Source organism: Poromitra crassiceps, assembly GCF_964638095.1.
Source record: "Poromitra crassiceps genome assembly, chromosome: 7".
Classification (NCBI taxonomy): Eukaryota; Metazoa; Chordata; class Actinopteri; order Beryciformes; family Melamphaidae; genus Poromitra; species Poromitra crassiceps.
The window spans coordinates 20,978,373-20,995,243 of NC_139628.1; positions in this window are offsets into that span (position 1 = coordinate 20,978,373).

Here is a 16,871-nt window from a genome sequence, read left to right on the forward strand (position 1 = left end):
CCATTATAATGTGTGGACCCAGGGGTACCCGGAAGTAAATGTAAACATCCCGCTGATTTGGTCTATAGAGGGCATGCACGTGATGTCACAGAGGCAGAAGTCACTGTGGGGTCACGCCCACTGAGTCACAGCAAGACTGAGCTTGAATGCAGTAATCAGCCTAGATAAGTGGCACCTGCTGCTCAGGGAGGAACTTGACACTCATTTTGACACTCGTTCCCGATTGAGGGGGCGTGTTCCAGTGGGTGTGCATACCCTCTATAGTGTAGGACAGGAAATAAAGAAGCTGTACTAATTTCAGGAAGTAAAGAAGTTGTGCATGTAGCCAATTGTCTTCATTGTGTAGCTGTTTGTAAATGTAACAAGTAACAGGGTCTGATCAAAGAGTTACCTGTGACAGTCAGAGTGACTCCAGGTGAAGCAGTAGAGATCCCAGCTGGATGGTTTGTTGTGAAGCTGAACTTGTACACAGCTGAGTCACTCTCTCTCAGGTCTGTGATTCTCAGGCTGCAGTTCTTCTCATCACCACCATACTCCACACGACCTGCATACTGTGAGTCTGTTGTCACATCCACACGTTCACCACCACCCTGCTCTTTAAACCACAACGTCTTCTTAACTGTGACAGTGAGGTCATCTAGGTAGGCTGGGTATGTGTAGGAGCAGCGTATGTCCACAGTTGATCCTTTGATGGCACAGATCTCAGTAGGAGTGTCAGTCACTCCCCAGTCATCCTGAGGCTTGGCCACTGTAACACAGAGCACATCACAAACCACAATCACATTCACAAACACATTACAGGACAGACGCAGCTGCAGTATGTGACCCTATCAGAGAACTAGACCACATTTCCCATAACCACTTTGCCACTCACATTGTCTCAGCTCCAATGTGAAGTCAGAGAGGATCTTAGTACCAAGAGGAAAAGGGCATTTTGTGGGTAAGCTTCAAACTCCTCAGAATGACACGTGCTGATCACCAGCTGTCATATGCTGGTCATGTTACAGATCTAAGATCTAAATTCAAGTGGATTCCACAGTATTGCACTCTACTGTCTAAGTCACTCTGGTTAAGGGTGTCAGTCAAATGCCTAAAATCTGAATGTAAAAGTTACAAGAAAACTACAAAAACCCAATTCCCAGATAATGTTGTTTTTGAGGATATCTGATTAAAAAGGGGGTGGGGATTGTTTGCCAGTTCATGTTGGTCATTCTGTCAGGTGATAAAGATAAATGCAATCAGTTTTGTCTCTGGGGTGGAGCAGTAGAGCAGCAGTAGCCTACTGCACTGTCATATTCAGTTCAAGTCCCCCACCAATGATGTAATCGTATGCCTCTCCTGCCTCGGCTCTGCCAATCAGTAACAAGTAAATACATGTTGTAGCACTTCCATTTGGCCAATCAGAGTGATTGTAAAGTGCTGGAACAGATGATTGAATGTGTTGTTTCTACAGTGAGTTGTTGTGTGGATGGAGGCAGGCTGTGCTACAGTATGGAGGAGTAGAGAAGGAACACCACTGCATTGGACCAGTGGACCATGAGCCAGTTTGACTCAACATCATGATGCTGAAATACAATAGACCCTTTTCACAGCAGCTGTTTTGAGGTGGTAAAGCAGGAAGTAAAACAGGTGTTACAATACATTCATGATGGTTCCATTCCATTTAGGTGTTCCAGTGCCAGGGCCTCATTAATGTTATTGGTTACACCTGCTTTACCTTGTGCTTTACCACCTCAAAACGGTTGCTGTGAAAAGCACAAATGTAGTCTGTCCTTTGCTTGTTTTGCAGCCTCTCTGTTCACACTGTGATCACTGTTGTCACGTCACACTCGCCCCCACTCTCTCTGTGTCTCTCTCTCTTTCTTTCTTCCTGTCTCTCTCTCTCTTCCTGTCTCTCTCTCTCTCTCTCTCTCTCTCTCTCTCTCTGTCCAGGCTGCAGAGACGTTCAAACACAGCACATAACATGAGAATATAGTCACATCAAAGACACGCCTCTAATATTTAGCTGACAATGCCTCGCCCACTCTGCATCTATCAGTTATGTGACATCAAAGACACGCCTCTATTCTTTAGCTGACAATGCCCCGCCCACTCTGCATCTATCAGTTATGTCACATCAAAGACACACCTCTAATATTTAGCTGACAATGCCCCGCCCACTCTGCATCTATCAGTTATGTCACATCAAAGACACACCTCTAATATTTAGCTGACAATGCCCCACCCACTCTGCATCTATCAGTTATGTCACATCAAAGACACACCTCTAATATTTAGCTAACAATGCCCCGCCCACTCTGCATCTATCAGTTATGTCACATCAAAGACACGCCTCTAATATTTAGCTGACAATGCCCCGCCCACTCTGCATCTATCAGTTATGTCACATCAAAGACACGCCTCTAATATTTAGCTGACAATGCCCCGCCCACTCTGCAACTATCAGTTATGTCACATCAAAGACACGCCTCTAATATTTAGCTGGCAATGCCCCGCCCACTCTGCATCTATCAGTTATGTCACATCAAAGACACGCCTCTAATATTTAGCTGACAATGCCCCGCCCACTCTGCATCTATCAGTTAGTCACATCAAAGACACGCCTCTAATATTTAGCTGGCAATGCGCCGCCCACTCTGCATCTATCAGTTATGTCACATCAAAGACACACCTCTAATATTTAGCTGACAATACCCCGCCCACTCTGCATCTATCAGTTAGTCACATCAAAGACACGCCTCTATTCTTTAGCTGACAATGCCCCGCCCACTCTGCATCTATCAGTTAGTCACATCAAAGACACGCCTCTATTCTTTAGCTGACAATGCCCCGCCCACTCTGCATCTATCAGTTAGTCACATCAAAGACACACCTCTAATATTTAGCTGACAATGCCCCGCCCACTCTGCATCTATCAGTTAGTCACATCAAAGACACGCCTCTATTCTTTAGCTGACAATGCCCCGCCCACTCTGCATCTATCAGTTAGTCACATCAAAGACACGCCTCTAATATTTAGCTGACAATGCCCCGCCCACTCTGCATCTATCAGTTATGTCACATCAAAGACACACCTCTAATATTTAGCTGACAATGCCCCGCCCACTCTGCATCTATCAGTTATGTCACATCAAAGACACTCCTCTAATATTTAGCTGACAATGCCCCGCCCACTCTGCATCTATCAGTTATGTCACATCAAAGACACACCTCTAATATTTAGCTGACAATGCCCCGCCCACTCTGCATCTATCAGTTATGTCACATCAAAGACACGCCTCTAATATTTAGCTGACAATGCCCCGCCCACTCTGCAGCTATCAGTTAGTCACATCAAAGACACACCTCTAATATTTAGCTGACAATGCCCCGCCCACTCTGCATCTATCAGTTATGTCACATCAAAGACACACCTCTAATATTTAGCTGACAATGCCCCACCCACTCTGCATCTATCAGTTAGTCACATCAAAGACACGCCTCTATTCTTTAGCTGACAATGCCCCGCCCACTCTGCATCTATCAGTTACTCACATCAAAGACACACCTCTAATATTTAGCTGACAATGCCCCGCCCACTCTGCATCTATCAGTTATGTCACATCAAAGACACGCCTCTAATATTTAGCTGACATTGCCCCGCCCACTCTGCATCTATCAGTTATGTCACATCAAAGACACGCCTCTAATATTTAGCTGACAATGCCCCGCCCACTCTGCATCTATCAGTTATGTCACATCAAAGACACGCCTCTAATATTTAGCTGACAATGCCCCGCCCACTCTGCATCTATCAGTTAGTCACATCAAAGACACGCCTCTAATATTTAGCTGACATTGCCCCGCCCATTCTGCATCTATCAGTTATGTCACATCAAAGACACACCTCTAATATTTAGCTGACAATGCCCCGCCCACTCTGCATCTATCAGTTAGTCACATCAAAGACACGCCTCTAATATTTAGCTGACATTGCCCCGCCCATTCTGCATCTATCAGTTATGTCACATCAAAGACACACCTCTAATATTTAGCTGACAATGCCCCGCCCACTCTGCATCTATCAGTTAGTCACATCAAAGACACGCCTCTAATATTTAGCTGACATTGCCCCGCCCATTCTGCATCTATCAGTTATGTCACATCAAAGACACACCTCTAATATTTAGCTGACAATGCCCCGCCCACTCTGCATCTATCAGTTATGTCACATCAAAGACACACCTCTAATATTTAGCTGACAATGCCCCGCCCACTCTGCACTTGTATGAAGTATGTGGTCTTGCAGAGGAAATTGTTATAAGGCACTTTTGTGCTCAACAAGAGACACAAACGGCTAAAATACAGCTTTCCTTCCTGTAACAGTGCAGGTGACTGCATCACTTTGTTGCAGACAATAAACTTCTCAATGTGTCTGTGTGCATGTCAGAAAGACACACACACGTTTCACGCACCGGTGAGCATCTGACTCCTGCAAAAGTGCCAACCCCCAAAGCTAAAAGTCACACTCTGCCTAGGCACCCCCCCCCCCCCACTGGGGGTACATCTACCTGTTCCCCTTCCCCCGTTCATACATCATGCTCTCTTCATTCCCCCCCCCCCCCCCAAGACACTGCTTGTGTCGAAACGTCAGTCTTTTTGCACCTTTATTAAATTGCTGAATTGACCGTGTGCTCCAGATCCTTCTTTCTTCAATAATATAATATATATTATAATATATATAATATATTTTATAATATATATAATATAATATAATCATGTTGATATGGGAAAGCAGAGTTAAAGACTTTGCTTTGAAAATGATCAATAATGAGAAGGGAGACATGCATGGAATAATGCAGTGTGTTTGTAGTGTGCTTGCTTTGTTCACTTCGTGGTCATGTTGCTGCTGCGTGAAGTGTGAAAACGGAAACAGATCAATGCTGATCACCAAGTTGTGTGAAAGGCACAATGTGACACCTAGATGATCCAAACACCATTAGTATTAAGTTTAACCATACACACAGCACACACTGATGTTAGTACATCATGGTGAACTGGTAGTTTAAACATACACACAGCACACACTGATGTTAGTACATCATGGTGAACTGGTAGTTTAACCCTACACACAGCACACACTGATGTTAGTACATCATGGTGAACTGGTAGTTTAAACATACACACAGCACACACTGATGTTAATACATCATGGTGAACTGGTAGTTTAACCATACACACAGCACACACTGATGTTAGTACATCATGGTGAACTGGTTTAGTAGGCACAGAACGTCCGGCAATGATCTTTCTGAACAGCTAACATGATACAGTGAAGCTTATTCACTGTTCCACTCATTGTAAATTGTTGTGGCTTAGCAGCAACACAATGTAAATGTAATGACACAATACCTGACAAAGACAGGAGGAAGAGAATAAATCCACGGGCTGCTCCTGAGAATCTCATATCTGGTCCTCTCCTCTCTCGGTCCAGGCTGCAGAGACGTTCAAACAGGACATAACATGAGAATATAGTCACATCAAAGACACGCCTCTATTCTTTAGCTGACAATGCCCCACCCACTCTGCACTTGTATGAAGGATGTGGTCTTGCAGAGGAACTGAGTGAATTGACAGTAAATTGATCGATGATGCAGAAAACTTCAGAGCAGTTGTGGCTCCTCATAGCAGTTGCAGCTCTTCACAAGGGCTCCTGGTGTGGCTATATATGAACATGGAACAGAAATGTCATTAGAGACTAAACCTTCAATCACAAACACACACACACACACACACACACACACACACACACACACACACACACACACAGAATACCTGTCATTTTACGACATGAAAAAAATTACACAAAGTGTCAGTGTATTGAATCTAAAAATAAATGTTAGCATTTAAAAGCCCACATCAGTCAAACCCTACTTGTGATTGTAACATATTACCATATAACATTATTTCAATCAACTAAAGATAGAATTAATAATAACAAACAAAAACATGAAAACAGAATTAATCTAGAGATAGTGCTAAGATGGCTAGAGTAATTTGTAGCTCCTAATGAGTTCCTGCCCTCACAGTAATATTCTCCACTGTGTTCAGGTGTGATGTCAGTGATGGTGAAGGTGTCTCCTGATGCTTTTGGAGAGGCGTTGCTCTCCTTGTACCCGGGGATGTATTACCGAACGGGCCGACCTGGGCCCAGGCCCAGGGCCCCAAGAGCTCAGGGGACTCATAACCCACCCACTGAGGTGAGTAAGGCCCTTAAGTTAACCACAACTACTCCAGTGGAGCTGCAGTGGCCAGCAGATGTAGGGCGCTCCTGAAAAAGAGAGCATTGCTCTCAGTGAAACTCCCCTGAATAAATAAAGGTCACAGTTAAAATAATAATACGAATAATAATCAATAATCACTATCATACAGTTTGTAGACAAGCACCAAGTAGGAACAACACAGGCAGAACTAATGTTTTCAGAAGGTAAACAAAATCCTAAGAGTACAATTGTATTGGGTTAGGGTTATGGTTTTATTATTTATTATTATTGTTATTGTTTTATGTTGTTATTCATTCATTTATTTGTATAACTCATATGATGTGAGAAGGAGCTGGCCTCCTGGTATTTCCACATGATCTAATCTGGCCCCTATTCAAAAAGGTTTGGAAACCCCTGGCCTACATACATACATACATACATACATACATACATACATACATACATACAGTAGATATATAAATACATACATACATACAGTACATATATAAATACATACATACATACATACATACAGTACATATATAAATACATACATACATACATACATACATACATACAGTACATACATAAATACAGTACATACATACATACATACAGTACATATATAAATACATACATACATACATACATACATACATACAGTACATATATAAATACATACATACATACATACACACACACATACATACATACATACATACAGCACATACATACATACACACACACACACACACACACACACACACACACACACACACACACACACACACACACAGCATCTGGGTGACATGGATTAACACGGATTAACTGCAAAATGAGGATGTGTTTTAACAATTTCACTTAGTGTCGGTGTTTGAAAGTAACTGGAGGTCTGATGGTTTGAATCCCACACCTGGGAAGATCTTGTTGGCTACAGTTGCTCCCCTGCCCCTCAACATCTGCTGTCACTGTGCCCTTGCCTTGAGCAAGGCACCTCATCTCTATGTCTTCAACTCTGGCTGCTCACAAACTGTGGTTCTACTGGTCTGGACAGCTGTCAGTTATGAAAATGATCCAGGGCAAAGTTGAAATATAAAACATACATGCTGAGAAAACATGCTTCTTTCCCTCGTTAATAAAGTCTAAAATAAAGACAGATTAAAATGTTTAGTTGTTTTTATAGTTGTATTTCACTCACATGTCACATTGACAGAGACAGAGGCAGACCTCTTTGTCCCCAGCTCATTCTCAGCTTCACAGTGATACTCTCCAGAGTCAGAGGACTGGATGGAAACCAAATCAAGCTGTGCTCCTGCTTTCAAAGCTTCTGCTCTGGATCTCCATTCTTCTTGTATGGATTGTATGGATACACAATAATAATATAATCATGTTGATGTGAGAACGTCATAAGGTGAACTGCAGGGTTTAGTATGGATACACAATAATAATATAATCATGTTGATATGAGAAAGCAGAGTTAAAGACTTTGGTTTGAAAATGATAAATAATGAGAAGGGGGAGATGCATGAAATAATGCAGTGTGTTTGTACTCTGCTTGCTTTGTTCACTTTGTGCTCATGTTTCCTGGCTGCAGCGTGAAGTGTGAAAACGGAAACAGATCAATGCTGATCACCGAGTTGTGTGAAAGGCACAATGTGACACCTAGATGATCCAAACACCATTAGTATTAAGTTTAACCATACACACAGCACACACTGATGTTAGTACATCATGGTGAACTGGTAGTTTAACCCTACACACAGCACACACTGATGTTAGTACATCATGGTGAACTGGTAGTTTAAACATACACACAGCACACACTGATGTTAGTACATCATGGTGAACTGGTAGTTTAACCATACACACAGCACACACTGATGTTAGTACATCATGGTGAACTGGTAGTTTAAACATACACACAGCATACACTGATGTTAGTACATCATGGTGAACTGGTAGTTTAAACATACACACAGCACACACTGATGTTAGTACATCATGGTGAACTGGTAGTTTAAACATACACACAGCACACACTGATGTTAGTACATCATGGTGAACTGGTAGTTTAAACATACACACAGCATACACTGATGTTAGTACATCATGGTGAACTGGTAGTTTAAACATACACACAGCACACACTGATGTTAGTACATCATGGTGAACTGGTAGTTTAAACATACACACAGCCAGTGGCGTGCCGTCCATTAGGCGAACTAGGCAAATGCTAAGGGCGCTTGAGCCGTTAGGGGCGCCAGAGAGGGTAAAAAAAAAAAAACAAAAAAAAAAAAACATTTACAAATACTTTTTCATGATAATAGGCCTACTATTATTTTACAATAGTAGACAAAAAATAAGCAGAACAACGTCTTAAGTCTTTAAATAATTTTTCTAATTGTGGCTTTCTGGCTGCCTGGGCTGCAGCACTTTCACCATGGTCCCTAATCCATACCACCCCACCCACTGCGCGGCCGCGCCCCCTTCTACCTGCTCGGAGCTTTTTCCCAGAGTGGGGGAAGGGAGCTGGAAGGTGGGTGCTGAGGGTGCTGCAGCACCCCCTGGTGGCAAGAAATGGGATTTTTGAAATTGTTGGATTTGGCTGTCTTGTGTTTATACCACCAACAAGATGCATTAAAAAACAGTTTGTGCTTCCCAGCTCTAATCTTATTTCAATCAATCAATCAATCAATCAATCATTTATTTCACTCTAGACCACAATTGTGGTGTGGAGTACATTACATGAAACATAAACAATATTGTTGTGCATGGTAAACAGTTCACAGCAGGGATACAAAACATAATGTGTAAACACAAATGTATACATATACATATAGCTTATAACTTAAGAGGAAACAAAACAAAACAAAAATAATTCATACGCTCTCTCTTCAAAAGTGTTTGATTTTCATCATAATCTGGTTTTCCATAATAATAATAATAATAACAAGTTCAGTGTTTATGCCTGTGTTGCTATCTGTTGTAGTGTAAAACGACTAAAGGGAGAGCAGGTGCTTACATGAAAGTGAGTGAGAAAAGGAGAAGATACTGAATAATGACATCACAACAGTATAATCCTAATGTTAATCCTTAAAATTAAATATTCTTCTAAATATGGATGAAAGTCCAAAAAACGTAAAATTTTCTTCGGCGCTGCCCTCGCGGGCAGCACCAAGAGTCCCTTCCTTACAGCACCCCCTACCTAAAAGTACTTCCAGCGCCACTGGAAGGGCGATTCTGAGCCTGCACTGCAGTGGTGGATTAGCTGCGTTATAATTTTTATTATATTTTCTTTGGGGGAGGGGGGGGGGGGGGGGGGGGCACCAGCTAAAATCTTGCCTAGGGCATCAACTTGGTCAGGCACGCCACTGCACACAGCACACACTGATGTTAGTACATCATGGTGAACTGGAAGTTTAACCATACACACATCACACACTGATGTTAGTACATCATGGTGAACTGGTAGTTTAAACATACACACAGCACACACTGATGTTAGTACATCATGGTGAACTGGAAGTTTAACCATACACACAGCACACACTGATGTTAGTACATCATGGTGAACTGGTAGTTTAAACATACACACAGCACACACTGATGTTAGAACATCATGGTTCAAGATTCAAGATTCAAGATTTTTATTGTCACTCCATGGTACAAGTACCACGTGTGAAATTCTTGTGCAGTGGACTCCGTTTACGACATAGTACAAATAGGCAACAAGCAATGAGTAATAGGCAATAAGAAATAGGCATCAATAAGCAATAAGACAGCAATAAGGCAATAGAAAATAGGCATCAATAAGCAATAAGACAAGTCGGTGGCTTATACGACAGTGGCATATTCATTGCACATAGGTGCACATGTCATGTGCATACGTTAGACGTGTTCAGACATTCCAAATTCGACGTTTTATACATACATGTGCAAATAGCATGTACCTTATTAAACATACACTTAAATTTACAATTAAACGTTAGGCACCTTATTAAACATACACTTAAATTTACAATTAAACGTTAGGCATCCGTAATAGTAGCAGCTGCAGTACGGTACGGTACGACTACTGCACTATTTTGTGCATATTAAGGAGTCTCGTGGCCTGCGGGAAGAAACTGTTCCTCAATCGATTTGTGCGTGTTTTTGGAACCCTGTATCTCCTCCCTGAGGGTAGCAGGGAGAACAGGCTGTTGTGGGGATGGTTTGTGTCTTTGATGATCTTCAGGGACCTCCTGAGGCACCGCTGGTTGTACAGTTCGTGCAGTTCTGGCAGTTCACCTCCTGTTACGTGCTGGGCCGCGCGCCTCACCCTCCGTAGCGCTCTGCGGTCCATGGTGGTACAGTTCCCGTACCAGGCGGTGAAGCCGCCTGTCAGCAGGCTTTCAATGGTGCCTCTGTAGAAGTCCCCGAGGATTTCTTTCCCCAGCCCGAATTTCTTCAGGCGCCTGAGTCCGTGTAGTCGCTGTTGGGCCTTTTTGACAACAGGTGAACTGGTAGTTTGGTACAGATGTTTGATGAGAAAATAATAATGTTGACAGAGTGAAATTTGGCAAAATGAGAAGTATGTCATGATAAATTAAGAGATTCTTACATAACAAAACACATGGGACTTTTAAAAAGAAAGTAGTAGGCCTACTTGTGAATGTAAAAGTAATACTGCCTGCTGGATTCTCTCTATTTTAGAGCTTATAAGTGATTGATGTTGGCTATTTGTCTGCCTCACAGTAAACAAGTATGACATGCATTGTATAATGATGCTATGTAAAACCCTGTGGGACATGTACTGTATATGATGCTATGTTAAACCCTAGTGGACATGTACTGTATATGATGCTATGTTAAACCCTAGTGGACATGTACTGTATATGATGCTATGTAAAACCATGTGGGACATGTACTGTATATGATGCTATGATAAACCCTAGTGGGACATGTACTGTATATATGATGCTATGTTAAACACTGTGGTACATGTACTGTATATGATGCTATGTTAAACCCTGTGGGACATGTACTGTATGATGCTATGTTAAACCCTGTGGGACATGTACTGTATATATGATGCTATGTAAAACCCTGTGGGACATGTACTGTATATGATGCTATGTTAAACCCTGTGGGACATGTACTGTATATGATGCTATGTTAAACCCTGTGGGACATGCTTGTGATAAAGGGCTGTATAAATAAATGGGCCAGTGTCACAGTGACCTTGACTGCCTTTATTGTTCAGCGGTTGTGCTGTGCAAAAGATCTGCACCAGGCCAGAGCGTGCAGTTTCTGTGTATTCACACAGGAAATGAAACATGACTTACCATTGTGGTGGAGGACATACATATCTATATATATATTTGATGTGTGCCATCAAACGTGACAGTATAGATGGGCCATTGTATTTAAACAAGCAGTATTCTACCTATGGTGACCTGTATGCACTATATATAGGGAGACAATTATTGTTTCATCATTGTAAATCCTCAGAACAGTAAAGAGAATATTAAAGTCGAGCTGAAATGAAAATTTACTTTTTTTTCTATTTTAGATCACATCCCTGGGTATTCAGTGCACCTATTTAATAATGCATGCAAAAAAAATCACACATCAAATGTATTTCGTTTTTTACACTTTTTCACACGAAAAGTTAATTTTTCAGGATTTCATTCATAACTGTAATCTACGGGGGCATGGTGGTGCAGTGGTAAGCGCTGTCGCCTCACAGCTAGAAGGTCCTGGGTTCAATTCCCACCATGGGACGCTGTGAGCGCTGAAGGAGTGCGTCCTCGAGTACCCCGCGGCCCAGGTGGGGTCGTCAAAAGGGCCTTTCTGTGTGGAGTTTGCATGTGCTCCCCGCGACCCCTGGGGGTTTCCTTCATATAGGAACCCCTTCACCAAAACATGCAATATCCTGGTTGCTGAAGTGGTGCGTCCTCTGGTCGTTCGGGGCGCCTGTTCGGAAGGGAGGGGAACTCGTTGGAATAGTGTGATCCTCCCACGTGCTATGTCCTACCGGTGAAGCTGCCCCTGTCAGGTGAAAAGAAGCGGCTGGCTAACTGCCCATGTCTCAGAGGAAGCATGGAGCCAGTTTCGGCTCTCCCCAGATTGGAAGAGGGTGGAGCAGCAACCAGGATAAATAAATTAAAAGTAGCACTAACGGGGGATAAATATGGGATAATAATGGGATTTTTCTCGCAATTACAGAAAGGAGATCAGCGCTGCCAGACTCTCTCCTGGAAGGGAGGGAAGTCTGGCAAGCGAAACTGCTATTTCACAATTTTCTGTGAGACTGGCCTCACGATAAAATGAGGCTCGTCAGTGCTTAGGGTTTAAAAGTGAAAGTTTAGAAACGCACTTTCAAATTGTATATATTTTCATAGATCTTCGTATGTAGGGCAGATCAGACTAAACACTAATGATCTTTTCATGTTTATTGTGAATGTGCGATGTTTGATGTGCGTCAGACTGGTTCAGAGAGACTGAATCAGTTCAGGGAGAGCAGACTGAGCTGTTCTGTTCATGCTGCACCATCCTGTCAGCGGGCCAATGAGCAAGGCACTAGTACAGCTGGGGCTGAAAATGTATCAACTTTATGAAGTAAAGATGTACTTAGCAGGAAAGAGTCCATCACATGATGTCACAAGCTGCACCAGACTTCCTTCTATCAAATCGATTCAACTGAAAATCTATGTCATAGAAATGATGTGTTTGGGTGTAACAAGGCAGGTTTATTTGTATGGCACATTTCAGACACAGACAATCCAAAGTGCTTTACATAAAACAGAAAATAAAGGAAATAGCATAGAGAAACTAGACGTGCACTCTGAGAATGCAGAGCTCCAACCAAGGTTCATACTACTTCAGTCTACTATGGTATGTAGCCTACATGTTGTGAGTCAGATCAGAACCCTGAGCCACCCACAACCCTCATCCACTCCTCTGATCTGAATGTCAATGTAGAGTCCAATGTGACCTCAAGATACTTGAACTCATTAACAACAGAATGTGCCAGCTCAAAGTGAAAAGGATAAGGTTCATGAACAAGCAAAATGTCTTACATTAAAATAATCAAAACAAGTAAAATGCTGCAGCAGGTTCAGCGTAGGTGGAGGTGTGTGCTGTTCCAGTGCCTTCTAGTTTGAAATGATTATTTTTCTAAAGCTGAGTACCGGTATGCTAATGCATTTATTAATAATCACATGAAAAGTTATTCCAAAATTTGACATTTGGATATCAAAATGGATATCAACCATTTCAACCATTTCAATTCAAGGCCAAAGTTGTTTGGTTTCAATTAGCTATAACTTCCCCACTAGGTGGAGTGTTGCAAGTGTGTGTTAGCTGGCTGACAGCCACAGCCACTGGTTCTTAACCAGTGGGTTGCAAACTGTAGGTGGATCACAGAGCTGACATTCTCTTTCAAAAAGTAAAACAAAAAACTATATATATATATATATATATATATATATATATATATCAGGGGTGGGCAACTATTTTTCATGGGGGGCCACATGAGAAACCCAGATTGTTTCCGGGGGCCGAACAAATATTGTCATGCCGTAACCCATTGATGGGCAACTTTGATGATAGAGAGGGCCACAACAAATGTCCTCGCTACCAGGTTTTGCTGAGGGCCGAACGGCGCCAGCGCGAAAATTTGGGGCATTTGAAGCCAGGTTTAGAGGAATAACTAATTTTAAATTAACAGTTGTGATGTCATTATTCAGTCTTAACCACCAATATTTGATCCTTTTCTCACTCACTCCTATGTCACCACCTGCTCTCACGGCTTGAAATTCACTTTTTTGACCACCTGCCAATAGTATGGCTGCTAGATTTTAAAGTTACGAGCCAATTAGAATTTCCACTAGCCGAAATGTTTTTCTTGAAATAAACCAGAATATGAGTTGGTTAATTTAAACATAAGTATCAGTTAAGTGGCCCGGGATTCTCAAAGCCTGTGTTGAGGGTCACACAAACAAAAATGCACTCTTGAAGCTAAATAAATCCAAAACCAATGAGTTAATTATTTAAATTTCTACTTCAATGTAGCCTTTTAGTCATAAAGATTATTGAAAGATATTCCATATTCCAGACTGAAATGCTATAACAGAAGTGTATTGTATTGTAAGAGTATTGGCCAGAATGACATGAACATTTGGACACTTATTCAGTGGGTATCTTGCATGTTGCGTTCAGGTGCACTGTAAAAAAGATTTTCTTTTTTTTTTCAATTCCATCGCGGGCCACACAGATGAGCGGCCCACGGTTCGTATTTTGCCCATGTGTGATATATATATATATATATATATATATGTGTGTGTGTGTATGTGTCCCCCCCCTCTCCCATTCTCTCTCTTTCAAATATATATTGTGTCTACATGATTTTATCAAAGTGTTTACACAATTACCTGATATTTCATGTTACACTGGCTGAAATGTTCCTGTTCAGTACTGTTCATACTTTCTTCTGCAACACTAAGGCATGGCACAACCTCAAAATCAATGGCATCATCAGTGACATCAGTGATGTCACATGTAACAATTTTTTGTTAAAGTGAATAAATATTCACAGACAAAACATTGTATACTGATGATGATGATAACAACAACAATGACAATAATAATAATAATAATAATAACTGAATTTATATAGCATCTGTAACAGACCTTTAACAGAGTTTACAAGTGCTTTGACTGTCAAAATAAAAGTAGAATAATCAAAATCAGGATAAAATGGAACAATGTGAAACAGGAATTTAATTCTGGTAAGAGAAGATGGATGAGGTGAAAAAGAACACTCGTAAGTAAATAACTGTCAAATAAAAACCAAGATAAGTAGTAAGGATAAAGGTGGGAATTTCATCATTTTAGGGGCAAGGCCATTTGGCCTTTAAACTTTAGGGCACAAGGCCACATGCCAGGGCACAAAGGCCATTTCTATAGCTCTAATTGACATCATGAAGAGCGATATTCCTGAAATGTGTGTTAAAAGGAGCCAATGACACATCCTTTGCATAGGGCAGAAGGCTACATTAAAGTGAGACCACTGATGCTTTTAAAGCAACTGACAGTAGCAGGCTGCGAGCAGGGCACTGCCAAGGGGGCCTTATGGATCTCAGGGTTCCACAGCCAGAGGGAGGGACAACGGAGGCCATGTTCTCCATGTAATTCCCACCCTGGTAGGATACAATAAAATATAATTAAGCCAAAAAGATAGTAAGACAACATCACATATAAAAATGGTTTCAAGACGTTATTTAAAATAAGTCACTGATTCTTGGCCCAAAAATCTGTGTTTTCTTGTTCAAGGTGTAACTGCTACATATAAAAAGTTTTGTTTGTTCTTTATTAATCATATTCTTTGAAGTAAAAAGAAATGTACCTGAGACCCAATGTGCAAAAAACTGTTTAAAGGGAAGACGTGGATGTACCTGAGTAGCCTATACAGAATGTGACAATATACAAGTCATACATGTTTACATACACAGTAATAAATCAATGTTAAGCTGATTCAGGCAATACTCTGATTATTGAAATTGTTGTAATCACCTCTATCTCAATGTCTTAATCGGAATAAGGTGATAATCAGAATGAGCAGAACCTCATTGACATAACTTGATTTCTGGTCAACCCTTCCATGTTGAGGCAAGTAAATTTACAATATAATTTACAAGTATAATAGCCTATAGACTGATTATTAATTGAATCCATGTAAGCCAGGTTTGTTATTTTGAATGATGTAGACATCGTAGTTTGAAAGTTGTTTTAAGCTGGTTTACTCCCAGTAATCAGAGTATTGGTCTGCATGCACTGTCACAACTCAGCCCATTCAGAATAAAATGCAGAGATAGGAAGTTAAGTTACTAAGTACACATACTTTGTTAATGTACTTAAGTAGGATTTTCAGGTATCTTTACTGAGTACAGTATTTCTTTTTCTGACAAATTTTTACTTTTACTCCCTTCATTTGAACACAAATATAATTTCTACTCCTTACATTTGCAAAACAGGCTAGCTATTTTGGTTTTAATATTGCAAAGCAAAAGCAATCTAGCGTTTGTTTCTCTCGTCTGGCACATCTCCCAGCTTTCACAAATGATGTGCACATTTTTTGTGGAAAAACCATATCACCCAAATTATGAATCATCTTTATACATCTTAAAGCATGTTTGGACGGGATCTTTTAAGTTTAATAGTCTTCACATTATATTAATTGATGTGAGTTTCAGTTTGCACAGAAATAACCGGTAGGAATACTTTTTTACTTTTATAATGTACTTTATCAGTCTTTTTTACACAAGTAAGTGTATTTCTACTTAAGTACATTATGCGGTTACTTTTCCCATCTCTGATAAAATGTCGGCATTGTAAATTGTTTCCGCAATCCAGGGAATATGAACATTTCTGAACCAGAATGCATTGCAGATCATGTTTCTACATATGTGAATATTAACGTTATACCCGTCATAGTCTAGCAGCTGTCCCATGTTGACACCTAAGGGAGTAGGGATGGGGTTGGCAGACCTGTAGCCCAAACTATAACCCTAACCTTAACCACGTTGCTTTGTTGCCTAAACTTTACCTTGGTTTATTGCCGAAATCTAATCAATGTTGTTTTATTTG